Genomic DNA, 24,998 nt, shown 5'->3' with positions numbered 1-24,998 from the left:
TACAACTCGATGATGATCTCGGCCTTCTTGTTCCAGCAAGAAAGATGGAGAAGTAGATGAGTTCTCCAGCAGCGTGACGGCGCTCCGGTGGTGGTGAAGGATCTGCTCCTGCAGGGCTCCGCCCGAGCTCCGCAGAAATATGATCTAGAGATAAAATTATGATGTCTAGATCTGAGTCGCACATGGAAAAAGTTGTCTCAAATCAGCCTAAATCACCACTATATATAGGAGGGAGGGGGAGGAGGCTTTCCTTGAGGGCCAAGATCTCAAGGGTGCGCAGGCTAGGGAGGAGGAGCAGTCCTACTCCAATCCTAGTCCAACTAGGATTGGAAAGTGGAGTCCTTCACTTCCTTACCACCTTTTTTTTCTTTTCTTTGGTTTTTCTTTCCTGGCGCATAGACCCTCTTGCGCTATCCCACCAGCCCACTAAGGGCTGGTGTGCCACCCCTAGGGCCTTTGGGCTTCCCCCGGGAGGGTTGCCCCCCTCTCGGTGAACTTGCGGAACCCATTCGTCACTCCTGGTACATTCCCGGTAATGCCCAAAAACTTTCCGGTAACTAAATGAAGTCATCCTATATATCAATCTTCGTCTCCGGACCATTCCGGAAACCCTCATGACGTCCGTGATCTCATCTGGGACTCCGACCAACATTCGGTAACCACACATACAACTCAACTATACTAAAACATCGCCGAACGTTAAGTGTGCAGACCCTGCGGGTTCGAGAACTATGTAGACATGCCCCGAGGTACTCCTCGGTCAATATCCAATAGCGAGACCTGGATGCCCATATTGGATCCTACATATTCTCCGAAGATCTTATCGGTTGAACCTCAGTGTCAAGGATTTATATAATCTCGTATGTCATTCCCATTGTCCTTCGGTATGTTACTTGCCCGAGATTCGATCGTCGGTATCCGCATACCTATTTCAATCTCGTTACTGGCAAATATCTTTACTCGTTTAGTAATACAAGATCCCGTGACTTACACTTAGTCACAATGCTTGCAAGGCTTGTGTGTGATGTTGTATTACCGAGTGGGCCCCGAGATACCTCTCCGTCACACGGAGAGACAAATCCTAGTCTTGATCCATACTAACTCAACGGACACCTTCGGAGATACATGTAGAACACCTTTATAGTCACCCAGTTACGTTGTGACGTTTGATGCACACAAGGTATTCCTCCGGTGCCAGTGAGTTATAAGATCTCATGGTCGTAGGAACAAATACTTGACACGTAGAAAACTATAGCAATAAAACGACATGATCAATATGCTACGTTCATAGTTTGGGTCTAGTCCATCACATGATTATCCTAATGGTGTGATCAAGTTATCAAGCAACAACACTTGCACATAGTCACAAAACCTTGACTATCATTGATCAACTGGCTACCCAACTAGAGGCTTGCTAGGGACATTGTTTTGTCTATGTATCCACATATGTATCTATGTTTTCATTCAATACAATGATAGCATGGATAATAAACGATTATCTTTAAACAGGAAATATAATAATAACTATTTATCATTGTCTCTAGGGCATATTTCCAACAATGGTCTCTAGCCATTTGCTGGAATCCGAGCCGACCATAGCTTCTTCATAATTCACTGGTTCATTGTTGTCTAACAACATGATTGATAAGACAGGATTACCGTACCACTCACGAGTAGTACATGATCTTGTTGACCTGCGAGGTTCGATAGGAACTTGATCCGAAGTTTCATGATCATCATCATTAACTTCCTCCTCAACCGGCGTCGCTACGACAGGGGTTTCCCCTTGCCCTGCGCCACCATCCAGAGGGGTTAGAGGTTCGACAACCTCCTCAAGTTCTATCTTCCTCCCACTCAATTCTTTCGAGAGAAACTTCTTCTCAAGAAAAGCTCCATTTTTAACAAAAAACACTTTGCCATCGGATTTGAGATAGAAGGTGTAACCAACTGTCTCCTTTGGGTAACTTGTGAAGACACACTTTTCCGCTTTGGATTCCAGCTTTTCATGCTGAAGCTTTTTTACATAAGCATCATATCCCCAAACTTTAAGAAACGACAACTTCGGTCTTTTGCCATACCACAGTTCGTATGGTGTCGTCTCAACGGATTTTGATGGTGCCCTATTTAAAGTGAATGCAGTTGTCTCTAATGCATAACCCCAAAACGATAACGGCAAATCGGTAAGAGACATCATAGATCGCACCATTTCTAACAAAGTACAATTGCGACGTTCGGACACACCATTACACTCTGGTGTTCCAGGCGGTGTCAATTGTGAAACAATTCCACATTGTCTTAAGTGAGCACCAAACTCGAAACTCAGATATTCACCCCCACGATCAGAACGTAGGAACTTCATCTTCTTGTTACGATGATTTTCAACTTCACTCTGAAATTGCTTAAACTTCTCAGACTTGTGCTTCATCAAGTAGATATATCCATACCTACTCAAATCGTCAGTGAAGGTGAGAAAATAACGATATCCACCGTGCGCCTCCACACTCATCGGACTGCACACATTGGTATGTATGATTTCCAACAAGTCACTTGCACGCTCCATTGTTCCGGAGAACGGAGTCTTAGTCATCTTGCCCATGAGGCATGGTTCACACGTGTCAAGTGATTCAAAATCAAGTGACTCCAAAAGCCCATCGGAATGGAGTTTCTTCATGCGCTTTACACCAATATGACCTAAGCGGTAGTGCCACAAAAACATGGCGCTGTCATTGTTAACTCTACATCTTTTGGTCTCAATGTTATGTATATGTGATTCATCGCTATCAAGATTCAATATGCACTATTGAAATTCATAAATTTTCCGTCTGCCTAAGCGGACGGCAAAGGGTGCAACCACGGACGGCAAAGGCTTTGCCGTCGGTCAGCAGACGGCAAAGTAGACGGTAAAAAAAATTCGGTGAAGAGGTTCTTTGCTGTCAGCTTTCCCAAAGCGGACGGCAAAGAATCTTTGCCATGAGTGGGCAGACGGCAAATTAACTGGGACGGCAAAGGGTGCAACGTCCCCGTTAAGTGTTAACGACAGGCCTCCTCCCTTTGCCGTCTGCCTCCCCTCCTTTTCCATGTGGGGGAAGACGGCAAAGAGGGGAGAGAGAGGGGGCAGATTCCCCCCTTTGCCGTCTGCCTCCCCTCCTTTTCCATGTGGGGGCAGACGGCAAAGAGGGGAGAGAGAGGGGGCAGATTCCCCCCTTTGTCGTCTGCCTCCCCTCCTTTGCCATGTGGGGGCAGACGGCAAAGAGGGGAGAGAGAGGGGGCAGATTCCCCCCTTTGCCGTCTGCCTCCCCCCCTTTGCCATGTGGGGGCAGACGGCAAAGAGGGGAACCAACCCCTTATTTATTTATTTTTTGTTATGTCCAACATTTTTAACAATAATCTGGATATATATATATATATATTTGACATAAATAAATTTCTTTCCGTACTCATAACCATATTAAAATAACCTCTTATATCCAGCTTTCAAGTTGCATCCACGTGCATACAAAGTTTCATATATTACACCAGTTTCATCCACGTGCATACAAAGTTTCATATATTCATATACTACAATAGTTTCAATACAACCCATGGTACAAGAAATCATCATCAAGCATTCCATCAATATTTGCCAAGCTTCCTGTGAAGTGAAGGTAATTTGCAAAATGACAAATAAGAAAGTTAGAAGAATAATACTAGATGAAGTAGTGTATATATAGGTTATTTCGGAGAGAAATTAGCTAAGTATAGACCATTTAGGAGCTAACTAAGCTAATTATGTCATTTAGGTGGAACCCTGGCTAACTATAGGTTGTTTCAGAGCTAACTTGGGTAAAATAGGTCATTCCAGAGCAAACTATGCTTATTAAGCAATTTTTGATCTAGCTAGGCTAATTATAGGCCATTTAATATCTAAGTTAGGGGGAATAGGTCATGTTGCACCTACGTAAGCCTTATTATGTCATTTCGACGATAATTAGCTAAGTATAGGTCATTTTTTATTAAATAGACCATTTAGGAGCTAACTAAGCTAATTATGTCATTTAGATGGATAATTAGCCAATTTAGGCTTTGTTGGATGAGTCTAATTAAGCTACGTAGAATAAGAGAAAGAGAAGAAGTAAAAGAAGGAGGAGGACGAGGAGGAGAAGGAGACGAAAGAGGAGAAGAAGAAGAAAAGAAGAAGGAGAAGGAGAAGGAGGAAGAAGGAGGAAGGAGAAGGAGAAGGAGGAGCTCCTTCTCCTTCTTCTCCTCCTTCTCCTCCTTCTTCCTATCCTCCTCCCTCTCCTTCTTCTTCTTCTCCTCTTCTTCTTCTTCCTTCCTTTCATTTTTCCTCTTTCTTCTCCTCTCGTCCCCTTCTTCGGGCTAAATTGGCTAAGAATGCCTTTTGGAGCTAATTATGTCATTTCGAGGATAATTAGCTAAGTATAGGTCATTTTTTATTAAATAGACCATTTAGGAGCTAACTAAGCTAATTATGTCATTTAGATGGATAATTAGCCAATTTAGGCTTTGTTGGATGAGTCTAAGCTACGTAGAATAAGAGAAAGAGAAGAAGAAGTAAAAGAAGGAGGAGGAGGAGGAGAAGGAGACGCAAGAGGAGAAGAAGAAGAAAAGAAGAAGGAGAAGGAGAAGGAGGAAGAAGGAGGAAGAAAAGGAGAAGGAGGAGCTCCTTCTTCTTCTCCTCCTTCTCCTCCTTCTTCTTATCCTCCTCCCTCTCCTTCTTCTTCTTCCTTCCTTTCATTTTTCCTCTTTCTTCTCCTCTCGTCCCCTTCTTCGGGCTAAATTGGCTAAGAATGCCTTTTTGGAGCTAATTATGTCATTTCGAGGATAATTAGCTAAGTATAGGTCATTTTTTATTAAATAGACCATTTAGGAGCTAACTAAGCTAATTATGTCATTTAGATGGATAATTAGCCAATTTAGGCTTTGTTGGATGAGTCTAAGCTACGTAGAATAAGAGAAGGAGAAGAAGAAGTAAAAGAAGGAGGAGGAGGAGAAGGAGACGGAAGAAGAGAAGAAGAAGAAAAGAAGAAGGAGAAGGAGAAGGAGGAAGAAAGAGGAAGAAGAAGGAGAAGGAGGAGCTCCTTCTCCTTCTTCTCCTCCTTCTCCTCCTTCTTCTTATCCTCCTCCCTCTCCTTTTTCTTCTTCTCCTCTTCTTCTTCCTTCCTTTCATTTTTCCTCTTTCTTCTCCTCTCGTCCCCTTCTTCGGGCTAAATTGGCTAAGAATGCCTTTTTGGAGCTAATTATGTCATTTCGAGGATAATTAGCTAAGTATAGGTCATTTTTTATTAAATAGACCATTTAGGAGCTAACTAAGCTAATTATGTCATTTAGATGGATAATTAGCCAATTTAGGCTTTGTTGGATGAGTCTAAGCTACGTAGAATAAGAGAAAGAGAAGAAGAAGTAAAAGAAGGAGGAGGAGGAGGAGGAGGAGGAGAAGGAGACGGAAGAGGAGAAGAAGAAGAAAAGAAGAAGGAGAAGGAGAAGGAGGAAGAAGGAGGAAGAAGAAGGAGAAGGAGGAGCTCCTTCTCCTTCTTCTCCTCCTTCTCCTCCTTCTTCTTATCCTCCTCCCTCTCCTTCTTCTTCTTCTCCTCTTCTTCTTCTTCCTTCCTTTCATTTTTCCTCTTTCTTCTCCTCTCATCCCTTCTTCGGGCTAAATTGGCTAAGAATGCATTTTTGGAACTAATTATGTCATTTCGAGGATAATTAGCTAAGTATAGGTCATTTTTTATTAAATAGACCATTTAGGAGCTAACTAAGCTAATTATGTCATTTAGATGGATAATTAGCCAATTTAGGCTTTGTTAGATGAGTCTAATTAAGCTACGTAGAATAAGAGAAAGAGAAGAAGAAGTAAAAGAAGGAGGAGGAGGAGGAGGAGGAGGAGGAGGAGGAGAAGGAGACGGAAGAGGAGAAGAAGAAGAAAAGAAGAAGGAGAAGGAGAAGGAGGAAGAAGGAGGAAGAAGGAGGAGCTCCTTCTCCTTCTTCTCCTCCTTCTCCTCCTTCTCCTCCTTCTTCTTATCCTCCTCCCTCTCCTTCTTCTTCTTCTCCTCTTCTTCTTCTTCCTTCCTTTCATTTTTCCTCTTTCTTCTCCTCTCGTCCCCTTCTTCGGGCTAAATTGGCTAAGAATGCCTTTTTGGAGCTAATTATGTCATTTCGAGGATAATTAGCTAAGTATATGTCATTTTTTATTAAATAGACCATTTAGGAGCTAACTAAGCTAATTATGTCATTTAGATGGATAATTTTCCAATTTAGGCTTTGTTGGAAGAAGAAGGAGAAGGAGGAGCTAACTAAGCTAACTAAGCTAACTAAGCTAACTAAACTAACTAAGCTAACTATGTCATCTAGCTATATTTTATTAAATAGGTCTTTTTGGAGCTAACTAAGCTAATTATGTCATCTAGCTATCTTTTATTAAAACACTAGAAATAACATACCTAAGTTAGGGTCAAGCACGGTGACTCTGGCTTGTTTCACCTGGAGAAGGCTGCCCTGGAGAAGGCTGCCCTGGAGAAGGCTCGATTGTAGAAGGGTCGTGCGATGCGTTTCGGGACATATTCTGCACAAACATCGTTTGTGATTTTTAGTTAGCATGAGGACACTCTTAAGATCACTCCACTGAAATGAAACTCACCGTCCCCGCCACGTTAACGACTGGCATCGGCGGAGGGACTTGGCCGTTCTTCTCGCACATAGACTGAACATTTGGTTTCGACAAGTCAAACTTTTTATTTATTAATGAAACGGACATTCAAATGAAAGATTTGAAATAACATGAAGAAGAAACTTGCCACGAAGAGCTCGTATATGGCCCTGGTAGACGCATCATTCCGTGCCCTCTCCGCCTCCACCAATGCAGTCGTCCTCTCCTCCAGCTCCCTAATTTCCTTATCCTTCTCCGCCATAGCCGCCTGCATTGCCTCTCTCTCTTTCTGAATAGCAGCCTACAACACAACTCATTGTTAGCATATTGGTTCCAACGCAGAACATAATGCGGAAAGATATTTGAGTCCATTAAACTAACCTCGATGGCGAGCTCGACTGGCTGTGCACGACGTGTTATCTCCGGACAAGAGCTCGTTTGGTGTGCCTTTATCTGCCGGAGAGAACTAGGACAACGTATAAGGCCGCCTCCAATGGAAATCGAGCCATGGGGCCTCCCGTTGCCAGCTATCATCACCAGCTCTGGATCAATAGGCCCCTCGCTCGGGTTAAAGTCCTCCCCTTTCCTCGCCTTCCCGTGATCTCTGTACTTCACGAGCTTGTCGTTGGAGGAGATGTTGGTCAAGTTTTCTGGATGCTCGAGGTCAGACTCAGAGAATGCCTTGACCTTCTTGTACGAGGTAGTATGGGCCATCGCATACAGGTCGTACATCTGTGGCGCCTCCGTCTTATTGTGACGCGCCTAAAAGAGAGAGAGAGGAAAATTGTATTGGTAAAGGAGAAGGAATATTGAATTGCATGAGGCATGAAGCAAACCACATACCTAGTTCTCGCCAAATTGAATTAAGTTGACACTCCCTTGATGGTGTGGCACGCCAACCATTTTGCCACGCCTCTCCTTGGCGTTGTTGTGGCTGGCCTCCCACGTTTCGGAGCACCACTGATCCACCAAGGCCTCCCAACAATCCATCTTATCCACACACCATCTCGGGGGCACCTAAGTTAATAAAGAGATATTTGAGCACGTAAGAACCAAATCAAGGAAACTAACTACAAAGCCTTAATAATATGTAATTACCTTCATGTAATGCTCCTTCTCCATCTTAGCATCACGGCACTTCGCCTTGTCAAGCCTAATACGCAGCGTGGCATAGTAGTCTCGAACAGCCTGCACCCAAGCCTCGTGCCGAAAGTTTTGAAGTAGGCGGCAACATTCGGTTTCGATAACCTTTGTCGCATCCTCCTTGTATCCCTCCTCACACCTGTAGTAGGTCTGCAAACGAGACAACACCGATTAGTACAATAAATAGCTATGGTTGATTTATAATTGTGTGAAAGAGAAATTACCCAGAACTTTCGGATCACCATGTCCGCCCTCGTGTCACACAAAACACCGTCGATCTCCACCTCCGAGGGGGCCGGGGCACCCAAGTAGTGCTCCCAGGTCATTCCTACCTCTCGCTCCCGACCGGGGAACGTAACAAACCCTGGGAAGTTTTGACGGCAAAGAACACCAAGGACGCTGTTGGGCTTGCGGACACCCTTGTCAACAATCCAACCCCTACAGTATGACAATCAAATGTTGCATTGGATTAAAGAAGCCCGTTGGAAAGATCTTTTCTAATTTGCAGATCAACTCCAGTGCCAACTCTTCCATTTCATCTAGCACGCCAGGCGATAGTTCTTTCGCACAAAGAGAACGGAAGAAATAGCTCAGCTCTGCCAGTACTAGCCATTCATCCTCAGGGATAAAGCCACGCAACATCACCGGCATTACCCGCTCAATCCATATGTGCCAATCATGACTCTTGAGACCAAATATTTTCAATTTCTCAAGACTCGCTCCCCTCTTTAGATTCGCAGCATACCCATCGGGGAACATCAACCGCATTTTCACCCACAATAGCATTTCCCTCATAGCTGGCCTTTCAAGATTGAACCATGCCTTTGGCTTCGTTATGCTTTGCTTTCCTTTCCATTGTCGCAAGTTTTGCAACGGTCTATCACATAGATCCTCCAGGTCGATTCTAGCCTTAGGATTATCTTTTGACTTCCCCTCTATGCCGAACAATGTACCAAAAATGGCCTCCGCAATATTCTTTTCAGTGTGCATCACGTCAATGTTGTGTGGGCAAAGGAGGTCTTTGAAGTAAGGGAGATCCCATAAGCATGACTTGTGAGTCCAGGCGTGTTCCGTATTATACCCTTTGAAGTATCCTGGACGCAAAGGATCAGGCTCGAGAGCGTTTAACTGATCAAGGGTCTGTCGGCCTGTCAACGCAGCTGGTGCAGTGTTTTTGACAACTCTACCTTTGATGAAATTCTTCTTGTCTTTTCTGAACTGATGGTCAGGATCCAGGAATTGTCTATGCATGTCGAAGCAAGAATACTTGCGACCAGCCTGCAGCCAACGGAACTGAAGAGCTGCCTTGCATGTGGTGCACGGGAACCTTCCATGCACACACCAGCCAGCGAATAGCGCAAACGCTGGATAATCATGCGTCGAGTACATGTACCACACATGCATTTTGAAATTTGTTTTCATAGCCGCGTCGTAGGTCTTGATCCCATTATCCCAGGCTTCTTGCAACTCATCCTTAAGCGGCTGCATGTACACATTCATATTCTTCCCCGGATAGTTGGGCCCTGGAATTATCAACGTCAGGAATATGTTCTTTCTTTTCATAATCTCTCCGGGTGGAAAATTTAGTGGAATGACAAATACAGGCCAACAATTGTATTGTGCTGCCGTCATACCATACACATTGAACCCATCCGTGCTGATGGAAACTCTAGGTTGCCTTGGATCTTCCGATTTATCCTTATGTAATGCATCGAAGTGCCTCCATGCAAAACCATCTGAAGTGTGTACCGGCATCTTGTTCCCATCCGCATCTAGTTCGGCTCTTTTGCCCAATTTGTGCCATGTCATCTGTCTGGCCGTCTCTTCGACCATGAAAAGACGTTGAAGTCTTGGTACGATTGGCAGATATCGAAGAACACTAATGGGGATTTCGGTCTGATTCTTCTCACCCATGCCGTTGTCTACCACAATATACCTGGAAGAATTGCAAATGGGGCAATAGTTCAAGGCCGCATACTCAAGCCTAAATAAGGCACATCCATTCTCACAGGCATGTATCTTCTCATAGGGCATCTTAAGTACACGGAGGATTTTCTCTGACTGGTACAGGTTTGCAGGCAGTACATGGCCTTTGGGTAGAAAGCGTCCAAATATCGTCATCATCGCGTCGTAGCATTCTCTGCCTAGGTTGAATTGAGCCTTCAGAGCCATTACTTGTGCGATGGCATCCAGCTGACAAAGCTCAGTCTGCTCGTGGAGAGGATGTTTTGAAGACTCCAGCATTTCATAGAAGGCCTTTGCAGATTCCTCCATCTCATCGTTCGAATCACGAGCATCATCAAAGTCTTGCACCATGTCTTCAATCCCGGTACCATGCTCGTCGGTGCGACGACGAATCACCTCAGCTCTGGCACGTTGGTCAGACTCACCATGAAAAGTCCACACCATATAATTAGGCGTAAAACCCCACTTCTGTAGGTGTTTACCCATTTTAAACTCTGTCTGTTTTTTCCAGTTGTCGCAGTTGGGGCAGGGGCACCATGTTTTATGCTGGCCATTTGCAAATGCGGCTCTCACAAACCCCCTGGTTTTTGTTAACCATTCATGGGTCATGTCTTTCTGACTAGGGTGACCAGTGTACATCCAAGCACGATCACTCATGTTGCCTAGCTACCTATGGGGGCACAAGAAATAAATATATAATTCATCATCTATATTCATACGCTAATCAAGTTTGTCAGTTTTATTACGTCCATGCAACCTACACGCTAATAGGTAAAGATAGGTCCTAATCCCACCCGAGTATGTGTAGACTGGGTTCGTTTTCCCATGCTCTGCTCCAGATGCGACGCGGAATTTCGGCAGCACCTCCCCATTGTTCTCCTGATACACGTCTCGGCAATAAGCAGAGAGGATGTGTACCCGGAGAACAACAGGGGAGGCACTGACGAAATTCTGCATCGGATCGGGAGCACAGCATACGGGAAAACAAACCCAATCTACACATACTCGGGCTGTCCATGGATAATGTTGGACAATTCGAAAGGATGGCGGTTATAAATATGCAAAGAAATGCATATTTATAGATGTCGCCCTTTCGAACGGGAGACGCATACTGGTCACGCATACTAATGATTGAAGAAACCTATAGCTAGCAAGTTTCATCGGCACGAAGACCGGGACAGAGCAAATTAAGGGGGTAGGAGGAGAAGTCATTTGTGCTCACCAACAAACGCAAGGGCGGAGCTCGTCCAACGCACGTGGAAGTCGTCGAACAACTGCACATTGAAGTTCACCCGATCAACACAAATATGATGTTTTTAGAATTAACATAATCGAAAAATATGTGACCTAACTCATAATTTACAAAATTATGACCCCGTCGGCTTAGTGGCGGCGATGGTCGGTGGTGTCAGGTGTTGGTGGCGTCGATGGTTGGTGGTGTCGGGTGTCGGTGGCGTCGGCGGTCGGGGGTTAGTTGTGTCGGTGGTCGGGGGTTAGTGTTGTCGGGGGTCGAGGATCACTGGCGTCGGGGGTTGGGGTCTCTTTGGTCAACAAGAGGCCGAAGAGGTGTCGGGGGTCGGGGTTGGGGGTCAATGGTGTCAGGGGTCGGGGGTAGGGGGCCGGGGGTCAAGGGTCAGGGGCGTCGGGGGTCGGGGGTCGAGGGTCAGTGGCGTCGGGAGTCGAGGGTCAGTGGCGTCGGGCGTCGGGGGTCGAGGGTCGAGGGTCAGTGGCTTCTGTAGTCGAGCGTCAATGGCGTCGGGCATCGGGGGTCAGGGGTTAGTGGAGTCGGGGGTCGGGAGTCGGGGGTCGGGGGTTAGTGGTGTCGGGCGTCGGGGGTCGGGAGTCGGGTCTCAATGGCGTCGGAGGTCGGGGTTGGTGGCGTCGGGCGTCGGGGGTCGTGGGCCGGGGGTCGGGGGTCGGGGTCCTTTTCTTTCTTCTTCTCCTCTCTCCTCCTCTTCTTCTTCTTCTTCTTGATCATCATATTATTCTTCTTCTTTCTCCTCCTCCTCCTCCTCCTCCTCTTCTTCTTCTTTCTTTTATCTTTCTCCTCCTCTCCTCTTTCTTCTTCTTCTTCTTCTTCTTCTTCTTTCTTTCTTTTATCTTTCTCCTCCTCTCCTCTTTCTTCTTCTTCTTCTTCTTCTTTCTTCTTCTAGTTTATTATTCTCTTATTTTCTTCTAAGTTTGACTAGATAAAGCATGTAGAGTAGGAGCATAACATACAATTCAGCGCAAACATACATGTTTCTATCACAATAGAACCTCAAAAGGCTAAGATCTAAGAGGTGCAGATAAAACTACATCAATGCTTCATGCATGAGGTTTATGTCAACACCTCCTATCTTCAGACCAAAAGCTTAACATGCAACTTCTGTCAAAAATGCACATTTACTTCAAATGCAAATCTATCATTTCTTTTTTGGGGCCCATACCCTTCTTCATCTATCATTTCTTTTTTCTATCTAACTTTTTTATTTTCTATCTACTTTTTCTACTTAATAAACTAACTATCTAATTTAACATAAACACAGAAGAAGAAAAAACTAACTATCCAATTTAACAGAAAAAACACAAAATAAACTAACTATCTAAATTAACTATCTAATTTAAAAGAAAAAACAAGAAATAAAGCAAAAAAGAAAAAAAAAACCTTACGTGTGTAGCGGCAGTGGGCGGCCGGGGCGGAGGGCAGTGGGAGGAGGGGAGAGCGAGCTCCGGCCCTGGGCGGCGGGGAGGAGGTGCGGGGGGAGGAGGGGAGGGCGACCTCCGGCCGCACGGCAGTGGTGGGCCGGAGCGGCTCCGGTGGTGGCGGCGGCGGCACTCGGGTGGGCAGGGCACGGGAAGGAGGGGCGCATGGAGGACGGGCGCGGGGAGGAGTTGCGCGGGGAGGAGGGGAGGGCGAGCTCCGGCGAGGGGAGGAGTTGCGCGGGGAGGAGGGGCGGCGGCGCTGGAGTGGGCAGTGCGCGGGGAGGAGTTGCGCTAGGGTGCGTGGGCAGTGCGCGAGTTGGCCGTTAGGGGAGCGGGGGGTGGGGGCTGGGTGCCGTTAGGGGGAGCTCCTTTGCCGTCTGCAAAGGCTGGGAGGTAGACGGCAAAGGGGTGGGTGGGGTGCGGCGCGAGTTGGCCGTTAGCGTGGCGCCCCTTTGTCGTCCACGTGCTCTTTGCCGTCCGCCTTTAGGGCCTTTGCCATGTGTCAGCAGACGGCAAATAAGACCTTTGCCATCTCCAACCTCTTTGTCGTCCGCTTTGTACCAACTGCCGGCAAAGAGCATCTTTGCCATGCGTCGGCAGACGGCAAAGGCACGGCAGACGACAAATTTATCAATTCCAGTAGTGATGAACAATCCTCTCACATTGAGTGCATGACCATAAAAGATATGACTCATAGAAATAGAACAACCATTATTCTCTGACTTAAATGAGTAACCGTCTCGCAATAAACAAGATCCAGATATAATGTTCATGCTTAACGCAGGCACTAAATAACAATTATTTAAGTTCATAACTAATCCTGATGGTAACTGAAGTGAAACTGTGTCGACGGTGATTGCATCAACCTTGGAACCATTTCCCACGCGCATCGTCACTTCATCCTTCGCCAGCCTTCATTTATTCCTGTTGGAAATATGCCTTAGAGGCAATAATAAATTAGTTATTATTATATTTCTTAGTTCATGATAATCGTTTATTATCCATGCTATAATTGTATTGATTGGAAACACAATACTTGTGTGGATACATGGACAAAACACTGTCCCTAGTAAGCCTCTAGTTGACTAGCTCGTTGATCAAAGATGGTCAAGGTTTCCTGGCCATAGGCAAGTGTTGTCACTTGATAACGGGATCACATCATTAGGAGAATCATGTGATGGACTAGACCCAAACTAATAGACGTAGCATGTTGATCGTGTCATTTTGTTGCTACTGTTTTCTGCGTGTCAAGTATTTGTTCCTATGACCATGAGATCATATAACTCACAGACACCAGAGGAATGCTTTGTGTGTATCAAACGTCGCAACGTAACTGGGTGACTATAAAGATGCTCTACAGGTATCTTTGAAGGTGTTCGTTGAGTTAGTATGGATCGAGACTGGGATTTGTCACTCCGTGTGACGGAGAGGTATCTCGGGGCCCACTCGCTAATACAACATCATACACAAGCCTTGCAAGCAATGTGAGTTAGTGTAAGTTGCGGGATCTTGTATTACGGAACGAGTAAAGAGACTTGCCGGTAAACGAGATTGAAATAGGTATGCGGATACTGACGATCGAATCTCGGGCAAGTAACATACCGAAGGACAAAGGGAATGACATACGGGATTATATGAATCCTTGGCACTAAGGTTCAAACGATAAGATCTTCGTAGAATATGTAGGATCCAATATGGGCATCCCGCTATTGGATATTAACCGAGGAGTCTCTCGGGTCATGTCTACATAGTTCTCGAACCCGCAGGGTCTGCACACTTAAGGTTCGACGTTGTTTTATGCGTATTTGAGTTATATGGTTGGTTATCGAATGTTGTTCGGAGTCCCGGATGGGATCACGGACGTCACGAGGGTTTCCGGAATGGTCCGGAGACGAAGATTGATATATAGGATGACCTCATTTGGTTACCGGAAAGTTTTCGGGCATTACCGGAAAAGTTTCGGGCTCATCGGTAGTGTACCGGGAGTGCCGGGAGGGGTGACGGGGACCATCGAGAGGGGTGTCACGCCCCAAGGGGTCTCATGGGCTATGGGAAGAGATAAACCAGCCCCTAGTGGGCTGGAATAAGTTCCCACTAAGGCCCATAAGGTTTGAGAAGGGAAAAACACAAGGTGGAAAGAGTTTCCAAGTGGGAAGGTGGAATCCTACTCCAAGTAGGATTGGAGTAGGACTCCTCCACCTCAAATTTCGGCCAAACCTTGAGGGTTTGAGGCTGCCTCCTCCCCTCCCTCCCTCCTATATATACTGAGGTATTAGGGCTGATTTGAGACAACTTTGCCACGGCAGCCCGACCACATACCTCCACGGTTTTTCCTCTAGATCGCGTTTCTGCGGAGCTCGGGCGGAGCCCTGCCGAGACAAGATCATCACCAACCACTGGAGCGCCGTCACGCTGCCGGAGAACTCTTCTACCTCTCCGTCTCTCTTGCTGGATCAAGAAGGCCGAGATCATCGTCGAGCTGTACGTGTGCTGAACGCGGAGGTGCCGTCCGTTCGGCACTAGATCGTGGGACTGGTCGCGGGACGGTTCGCGGGGCGGATCGAGGGACGTGAGGATGTTCCACTACATCAACCGCGTTCACTAACGCTTCTGTTGTACGGTCAACAAGGGTACGTAGATCACACATCCCCTCTCGTAGATGGACATCACCATGATAGGTCTTCGTGCGCGTAGGAATTTTTTTGTTTCCCATGCGACGTTCCCCAACAGTGGCATCATGAGCAAGGTTCATGCGTAGATGTCTTCTCGAGTAGAACACAAAAGTTTTTGTGGGCGGTGATGTGCGTTTTGCTTCCCTCCTTAGTCTTTTCTTGATTCCGCGGTATTGTTGGATCGAAGCGGCTCGGACCGACATTACTCGTACGCTTACGAGAGACTGGTTTCATCGCTACGAGTAACTCCGTTGCTCAAAGATGACTGGCGGGTGTCAGTTTCTCCAACTTTAGTTGAATCGGAATTGACCGAGGAGGTCCTTGGATGAGGTTAAATAGCAATTCATATATCTCCGTTGTGGTGTTTGCGTAAGTAAGATCCGATCCTACTAGATACCCATGGTCACCACGTAAAACATGCAACAACAAAATTAGAGGACGTCTAACTTGTTTTTGCAGGGTATGCTTGTGATATGATATGGCCAACAATGTGATGTGATATATTGGATGTATGAGATGATCATGTTGTAATAGTTAATATCGACTTGCACGTCGATGGTACGGCAACCAGCAGGAGCCATAGGGTTGTCTTTAAACTAACGTTTGTGCTTGCAGATGCGTTTACTATTTTGCTAGGATGTAGCTTTAGTAGTAATAGCATGATTAGCACGACTACCTCGATGGCGACACGTTGATGGAGATCATGATGATGGAGATCATGGTGTGACGCCGGTGACAAGAAGATCGTGCCGGTGCTTTGGTGATGGAGATCAAGAAGCACATGATGATGGCCATATCATGTCACTTATGAATTGCATGTGATGTTAATCCTTTTATGCACCTTATTGTGCTTAGAACGACGGTAGCATTATGAGGTAATCTCTCACTAAAATTTCAAGACGAAATTGTGTTCTCCCCGACTGTGCAACCGTTGCGACAGTTCTTCGTTTCGAGACACCACGTGATGATCGGGTGTGATAGACTCAACGTTCACATACAACGGGTGCAAAACAGTTGCACACGCGGAACACTCGGGTTAAGCTTAACGAGCCTAGCATGTGCAGACATGGCCTCGGAACACATGAGACCGAAAGGTCGAGCATGAATCGTATAGTTGATATGATTAGCATAGAGATGCTTACCACTGAAACTATTCTCAACTCACGTGATGATCGGACTTGAGATAGTGGATTTGGATCATGTACCACTCAAATGACTAGAGAGATGTACTTTTTGAGTGGGAGTTCTTAAGTAATATGATTAATTGAACTAATTGTCATGAACATAGTCTAATGGTCTTTGCGAATTACGATGTAGCTTGCGTTATAGCTCTACTGTTTTTTATATGTTCCTAGAGAAAATTTAGTTGAAAGTTGATAGTAGCAAAGTTTGCAGACTAAGTCTGTAAAACCAAGGATTGTCCTCGTTGCTGCGCAGAAGGCTTATGTCCTTAATGCACCACTCGGTGTGCTGCACCTCGAGCGTCGTCTGTGGATGCTATGAACATCCGACATACACGTTTCTGATGACTACGCGATAGTTCAGTGCAAAATACTTAATGGCTTAGAAGCAAGGCACCGAAAACGTTTTGAAACGTCACGGAACATAAGTGATGTTCTAAAGAGATGAAATTGTGATTTCATGCTTGTGCCCTTGTTAAGAGGTACGAGACCTCCAACAAGATTCTTTGTCCAGAAAGTAAAGGAGAAAAGCTCAATCGTTGAGCGTGTGCTCAGATTGTCTGAGTACGACAATCGCTTGAATCAAGTGGGAGTTAATCTTCCAGATGAGATAGTGATGGTTCTCCAAAGTCACTGCCACCAAGCCGTGAGAGCTTCGTGATGAACTATAACATATCAAGGATAGATACAATGATCCTTGAGCGATTCGCGATGTTTCACACTGCGAAAGTAGAAATCAAGAAGGAGCATCAATAGTTGATGGTTTGTAAAACCACTAAGTTTCAAAGGGCTAGAAGGGACACTTCGTGAAACGGCAAAACAGTTGCTGCACTAATGAAGAGACCCAAGATTAAACCCAAACCCGAGACTAAGTGCTTCTGTAATGCGGGGAACAGTCACTGAGGCGGAGCAACTCTAGATACTTGGTAGATAAGAAGGCTGGCAAAAGTCGAAAGAAGTATATTTGATATACATGATGTTGATGTGTACTTTACTAGTACTCCTAGTAGCATGAGGGTATTGGATACCGGTTCAGTTGCTAAGTGATTAGTAACACGAAATGAAAGCTACGGCATAAATGGAGACTAGTTAAAGGCGAGGTGACGATACGTGTTGGAAGTGTTTCCAAGGTTGATATGATCAAACGTCGCACGCTCCCTCTACCATCGGGATTGGTGTTAAACCTAAATAATTGTTATTTGGTGCTTGCGTTAAGCATGAACATGATTGGATCGTGTTTATTGCAATACGATTATTCATTTAAAAAGAATAATGGTTACTCTATTTTCTTGAATAATCACCTTCAATGGTTTATTGAATTTCGATCGTAGTGTTACACATGTTCATGATATTGGTGCCAAAAGATACGAGGTAATGATGATAGTACCACTTACTTGTGGAACTGCCGCTTGAGTCATGTTGGTATAAATTGCATGAAGAGGTTCCATGCTGATGGATCTTTATACTCACTTGATTTTGAATCACTACTGACATGCAAATCATACCACATGAGCAAGGCCTTGTTTTCATTGAGATGAAACAAGATAGTAACTTGTTGGAAGTGATACATTTTGATGTATACAGTCCAATGGGTGCTGAGGCACGCAGTGGATATCATTATGTTCTTACTTCAATGACGATTTGAGTAGATACAAGAGTATTTACTTAATGAATCACAAGTCTGAAATATTGAAAAGTTCAATTCTGTTTCGGAGTGAAGTTCGTCGTAACAAGAGGATAAATTGTCTATGATATGATCATAGAAATGAATATCTGAGTTACGAGTTTTGGTACGCAGTTAAGACAATGTGGAAATTGTTTCGCAATTCATGCCACCTGGAACATCATAGTGTGATGATGTGTCTGAACGTCATAGCCACGCACTATTTGGTATGGTGCATGCTATGATGTCTCTTATCAAATTACCACTATCGTTTATGGGTTATGCATTAGAGACAACCGCATTCACTTTAAATAGGGCACCGCGTATTTCCGTTGAGATGACGCAGTATAGACTGAGGTTTAGAGAAATCTAAACTGTCGTTTCTTGAAAGTTTGGGGCTTCGACACTTATGTGAGAAAGTTTCAGTCTGATAAGCTCGAACCCAAAGCGGATAAAAGCATCTTCATAGGATATCCAAAACAGTTGGGTACATCTCCTATCTCAGATCCGAAAGCAAAGTGTTTGTTTCTAGAAACGGATCCTTTCTCGAGGAAAGGTTTCTCTCGAAAGAATTGAGTGGGAGGGTAGTAGAACTTGATGAGGTTATTGAACCATCACTTCAACCAGTGTGTAGCAGGGCGCAGGAAGTTGTTCCTGTGGCGCCTACACCAATTGAAGTGGAAACTGATGATGGTGATCATCGAGCATCAGATCAAGTTACTACAAGCCTCGTAGGGTGACAAGGTCGTGTACTACTACAGAGTGGTACGGTAACCCTGTCTTGGAGGTCATGTTGTTGAGCAACAATGAACTTACGAGTTATGAAGAAAGCAATGGTAGGCCCGGATTCCGACAAATGGCTGGAAGCCATGAAATCCGAGAGAGGATCCATGTATGAAAACAAAGTGTAGACTTTGGAAGAACTACTTGATGGTCAGAGGACTATTGAGTAAGGATGGGTCTTTAAAAGGAAGACAGACGATGATGGTGATAAGTCACTATTAAGAAAAGCTCGACTTGTCGCAAAGATGTTTTCGACAAGATCAAACTGTTGACTATGATGAGTCTTTCTCACTCGTAGCGATGCTAAAGGTCTGTTAGAATTATGTTAGTTGTTGATGCATTATTTATGAAATATTGCACATAGGATGTCAAAACATTGTTTTCTCAACGGTTTCCTTGAGCAAACATTGTATGTGATACAACCAGAAGGTTTTGTCGATCCTAAAGATACTAGCAAGTATGCAAGCTCCAGTGATCCTTCAATGGACTGGTGCAAGCATCTCGGAGTTGGAATATACACTTTGATGAGATGATCAAAGATTTTGGGTTTGTACAAGGTTTATGAGAAACTTGTATTTCCAAAGAAGTGAGTGGGAGCAGTATAGAATTTCTGATAAGTATATGTGGTAGACATATTGTTGATCAGAAGTAATGTAGAATTTCTGTAAAGCATATAAGGTTGTTTGAAAGAAGTTTTCAAAGGAATACCTGGATTGCGCTACTTGAACGTTGAGCATCAAAGATCTATGGAGATAGATCAAAAGCGCTTAATAAAAGTTTCAATAAAATGCATGCCTTGACAAGTTTTTTCAAGGAGTTCAAAGTAGATCAGCAAAGAAGGAGTTCTTGGTTGCGTTGTAAGGTGTAAATTTGAGTAAGACTCAAAACCCGACCACGGCAGAATAAAGAGAATAGACGAAGGTCGTCTTCTATGCCTTAGCCGTAGAATCTAAAGTATGACATGATGTGTACCGCACCTGATGTGTGCCTTGACTCAAAGTCTATTGAGAGGTACAGAGAGTGATCCATGATTGAATCACTAGCAGCGGTCAAAATTTATCCTTAGTAACTAATGGACTAAGGAATTTTTCTTGATTATGGAGGTGGTTAAAGAGTTCGTCGTAAAGGGTTACGTCGATGCAAGCTTTGACACTAATCCGAGTAACTATGAGTAGTGAAACGGATTCGTATAGTAGAGTAGATACTTGGAGCATTTCCAAATAGCACGTAGTAGCAGCATCTATAAGATGACATAAAGATTTGTAAAGAACGCACGGATCTGAAAGTTTCAGAACCTTGACTAAAACCTCTCTCACGAGCAAGACGTGATCAGACCCCATAACTATATGGGTGTTGGATTCGTTGGAATCACATGGTGATGTGAACTAGATTATTGACTCTAGTGCAAGTGGGAGACTGTTGGAAATATGCCCTAGATGCAATAATAAATTAGTTGATATTATATTTCTTAGTTCATGATAATCGTTTATTATCCATGCTATAATTGTATTGATTGGAAACACAATACTTGTGTGGATACATAGACAAATCACTGTCCCTAGTAAGCCTCTAGTTGACTAGCTCGTTGATCAAATATGGTCAAGGTTTCCTGGCCATAGGCAAGTGTTGTCACTTGATAACGGGATCACATCATTAGGAGAATCATGTGATGGACTAGACCCAAACTAATAGACATAGCATGTTGATCGTGTCATTTTGTTGCTACTGTTTTCTGCATGTCAAGTATTTGTTCCTATGACCATGAGATCATATAAATCATGGACACCAGAGGAATGCTTTGTGTGTATCAAACGTCGCAACGTAACTGGGTGACTATAAAGATGCTCTACAGGTATCTCCGAAGGTGTTAGTTGAGTTAGTATGGAACAAGACTGGGATTTGTCACTCCGTGTGACGGAGAGGTATCTCGGGGCCCACTCGGTAATACAACATCATACACAAGCCTTGCAAGCAATGTGACTTAGTGTAAGTTGCGGGATCTTGTATTACGGAACGAGTAAAGAGACTTGACGGTAAACGAGATTGAAATAGGTATCGGATACTGACGATCGAATCTCGGGCAAGTAACATATCGAAGGACAAAGGGAATGACATACGGGATTATATGAATCCTTGGCACTAAGGTTCAAACGATAAGATCTTCGTAGAATATGTAGGATCCAATATGGAAATCCAGGTCCCACTATTGGATATTGACCGAGGAGTCTCTCGGGTCATGTCTACATAGTTCTCGAACCCGCAGGGTCTGCATACTTAAGGTTCGACGTTGTTTTATGCGTATTTGAGTTATATGGTTGGTTACCGAATGTTGTTCGGGGTCCCGGATGGGATCACGGACGTCACGAGGGTTTCCGAAATGGTCCGGAGACGAAGATTGATATATAGGATGACCTCATTTGGTTACCGGAAAGTTTTCGGGCATTACCGGAAAAGTTTCGGGCTCATCGGTAGTGTACCGGGAGTGCCGGGAGGGGTGTCACGCCCCAAGGGGTCTCATGGGCTATGGGAAGAGATAAACCAGCCCCTAGTGGGCTGGAATAAGTTCCCACTAAGGCCCATAAGGTTTAAGAAGGGAAAAACACAAGGTGGAAAGAGTTTCCAAGTGGGAAGGTGGAATCCTACTCCAAGTAGGATTGGAGTAGGACTCCTCCACCTCAAATTTCGGCCAAACCTTGAGGGTTTGAGGCTGCCTCCTCCCCTCCCTCCCTCCTATATATACTGAGGTATTAGGGCTGATTTGAGACAACTTTGCCACGGCAGCCCGACCACATACCTCCATGGTTTTTCCTCTAGATCGCGTTTCTGCGGAGCTCGGGCGGAGCCCTGCCGAGACAAGATCATCACCAACCTCCGGAGCGCCGTCACGCTGCCGGAGAACTCTTCTACCTCTCCGTCTCTCTTGCTGGATCAAGAAGGCCGAGATCATCGTCGAGCTGTACGTGTGCTGAACGCGGAGGTGCCGTCCGTTCGGCACTAGATCGTGGGACTGATCGCGGGACGGATCGAGGGACGTGAGGACGTTCCACTACATCAACCGCGTTCACTCACGCTTCTGCTGTACGGTCTACAAGGGTACGTAGATCACAAATCCCCTCTCGTAGATGGACATCACCATGATAGGTCTTCGTGCGCGTAGGAAATTTTTTGTTTCCCATGTGACGTTCCCCAACAATTCTGCAGTTCCTGCTTCGAATTGCAAATATGAGCAACGGAACCGGTATCGAATATCCAGGCACTACTACGAGAGTTGGTTAAGTACACATCAATAACATGTATATCGAATATACCTGATTTTTTCTTGGCCGCCTTCTTATCAGCCAAATACTTGGGGCAGTTGCGCTTCCAGTGACCCAGTCCCTTGCAATAATAAAACTCTGTTTCAGGCTTAGGCCCAGCCTTTGGTTTCTTCGTCGGATTGGCAACAGGCTTGCCGCTCTTCTTGGATTTACCCTTCTTGCCTTTGTTGTTTCTCTTGAAACTAGTGGTCTTATTGACCATCAACACTTGATGCTCTTTCCGGAGTTCTAACTCCGCGACTTTCAGTATCGCGAATAACTCGCCAGGTGACTTGTTCATCCCTTGCATGTTATAGTTCAACACAAAGCTCTTATAGCTACGTGGCAGTGATTGAAGAATCTGTGAGTGATAGCTTCTTGCTGGAGTTGAATACCCAGCTCAGCTAGACGGTTTGAGTACCCACACATTTTGAGCACATGTTCACTGACAAACGAATTCTCCTCCATCTTGCAAGCATAGAATTTATTGGAGCTCTCATACCTCTCGATGCGGGCGTGATACGTCTCCGTGTATCTTCTTTTCCGAACTCTTTTGCCCTTGTTTTGGACTCTAATTTGCATGATTCAAATGGAACTAACCCGGACTGACGCTGTTTTCAGCAGAATTGCCATGGTGTTGTTTTTGTGCAGAAATAAAAGTTCTCGGAACATCCTGAAAATTTACGGAGATTTTTTCTGGAATAAAAGAAAAATACCTGCGCAAAGATCCATGTGAGGGGTGTGCCAGTGGGCTACAAGCCCACACGGCGCGACCACCCCCTAGGCCGCGCCATGCATGCTTGTGGGCCCACGTGGCACCACCGCCCCCAATCTCATTCCTATATCTTCCGTTTCGCTTGGAAAAAAATCAGAGAGAATGTTTCATCGCGTTTTGCGATACGGAGGCGCCGCCACATCATGTTCTTCATCTGGAGGGTTGTAACATCCCAATTTTCTTAAATTAGGATGTTAATAGATCATTCATATGCATCTCATATTTTTTTCCTATGCATTATTTGCTCTTCTGAAAATTCTATTCATTATGCAACTACGGGCAATTTATTGGAGTGGAGATAATATGAGTTCTCCCCTGTCGAATAAAAGTTCATAATCTCTGAAATTATTCATAATCATAATCTCTGAAATTATTCATAATCATAATAGTATTTGGAGTTATCTGATTTGGTCTTGCAAATTTTATAATCTCTGAAATTATTTTTAGTTGAGTTCTTAAAAGCTCGTTGTTCGTCCTATTGCATAAAAGCTGTTTTCAAAATTTGCATTAGGTGGAACTAGGGTTCCTTTATTATTTATTAGTGGATATTATATATATATATATTGGTTTTTTATTTTTTATATATATATATTATTATTATTATCTGTTATTTTATTTAACTAGAAAATATATATATATATATATATATACTTTTATTATTATTTATTATTGAGCTTTTGTGGTTGTTTAGTGTTGTGTTAAAAAAATAAAAAAAACGTAAACCGTCATGGGCCAGCCCACCAGCACCGAGCTGGCAGGCCAGCCCCAGCGCACCGAGCCAGCCCGGCCAGATCGCCACGAGTGCCCAGGCTCCAGCGAGAGCCACGAGGGACCGAACATCCCCAGCTCCCTGCGCGAGGACCGAGACCACCAAGGCCGGGTGCGCTATCCAGCAAACCTGCTAGCGGTTCCCACGGGGCCACAGCCCCAGGCCCCACCGTCCCAGCGCCATAGCATTCCATACCGAGTCCACCTGTGCGGCAGGAACTAAACTGAGCCAGGTACGAGCTTTTATTTGCAAGGGCTTTTTATTTCTCCACGTGATCTGAAAGTCTCTATTTAGATTCGTTTTCTCCACAATCCCAATCTTTTGCTGCTTCAATTTCGACCATCACCGGAGCCCCGTCCACCAGAGCATCATCGAAGTTCGTCCGTGTCCATCGGAGTTCATCCGTGTTTGCTCGAGTTTGCGGAGCCGCCGTCACCGGAGTCCGTTCGACCACCACCGAAGCACCAACGGAGGAGCCACACCGAGACCGTTCCGTTTTTCCCCGCTATTCGTGGTGAGCACACACGCATGATCCGATTCAGCCAACCCCGATGAACAGCTTCAGGACGAATTAAAATCTGTTTTTAACCTGTTTTCACCTCAGTCAGATTCTTGGTAAATTTTTCAAACGTGTTTAACTTTTTGCTCGTAACTCCGAATCAGGAAATTCTTTTTCCTGTGATCTCGTATTGATGAGTAGAACACGTTAGCATCAACAGTTTTCAGGTTCACGAAATTAAAAAAATTATTTGAATCAGATTTGATTTAAACCTACCGAAGGCCATATTTTGCAAACCGTGAGTCCGATTTAGTTGATTCTTTTTGCGTTGTGATCGTATCAGCATGTAGATGATTTTATACCTACTGCCATGCTATTTATGCTTTGGCTTTAAACAAGTTGTTTTATTGCCATTGGTTTTATTTGGTGTTATGTGATTGTGGTGATCGATTGGTGTGATTGTTTGCAACGGGTAGATTGTCCGGAGTGCGATGCAAACTATTGTGAGGAGTGTGACTTTCTGAACCAGAATCAAGGCAAGTTACATGTTGATCATCCTTTACCTACTATTTTCTATGCATGTAGTATTATATCACCCTATGAAAATTATGCATGTATAGGAATATTATTATTATTGCTATGCTATTGAGCTATATGCCCTCGTCATTGAAAGATCGTGGTATTTGTAGTTTTGCTATGTTGTGTAGATGGGGATTGGTTCCTGTATTCACTGAGTTTATGTGAGGATTACTACAAAATAAATTGAGTAGTAATTAAGGATATAATACACCTCTGGGCGGATATGGTATTGCTGGGTGGTTTCAAGAACATCATGGTATCAACCCTCTGAATGTAAGTGGATGCCGCCCAGGTTCAAAAAGATCAAACAGACTTAGTGACTAGTAGCTTCCTTGTGCGACCACT

The sequence above is a fragment of the Hordeum vulgare genome, chromosome 2H (assembly GCF_904849725.1).
Source record: "Hordeum vulgare subsp. vulgare chromosome 2H, MorexV3_pseudomolecules_assembly, whole genome shotgun sequence".
NCBI classification, from domain to species: Eukaryota; Viridiplantae; Streptophyta; class Magnoliopsida; order Poales; family Poaceae; genus Hordeum; species Hordeum vulgare.
The sequence above is the reverse complement of the archived record's forward strand: the minus strand, read 5'-3'. Positions refer to the sequence as shown.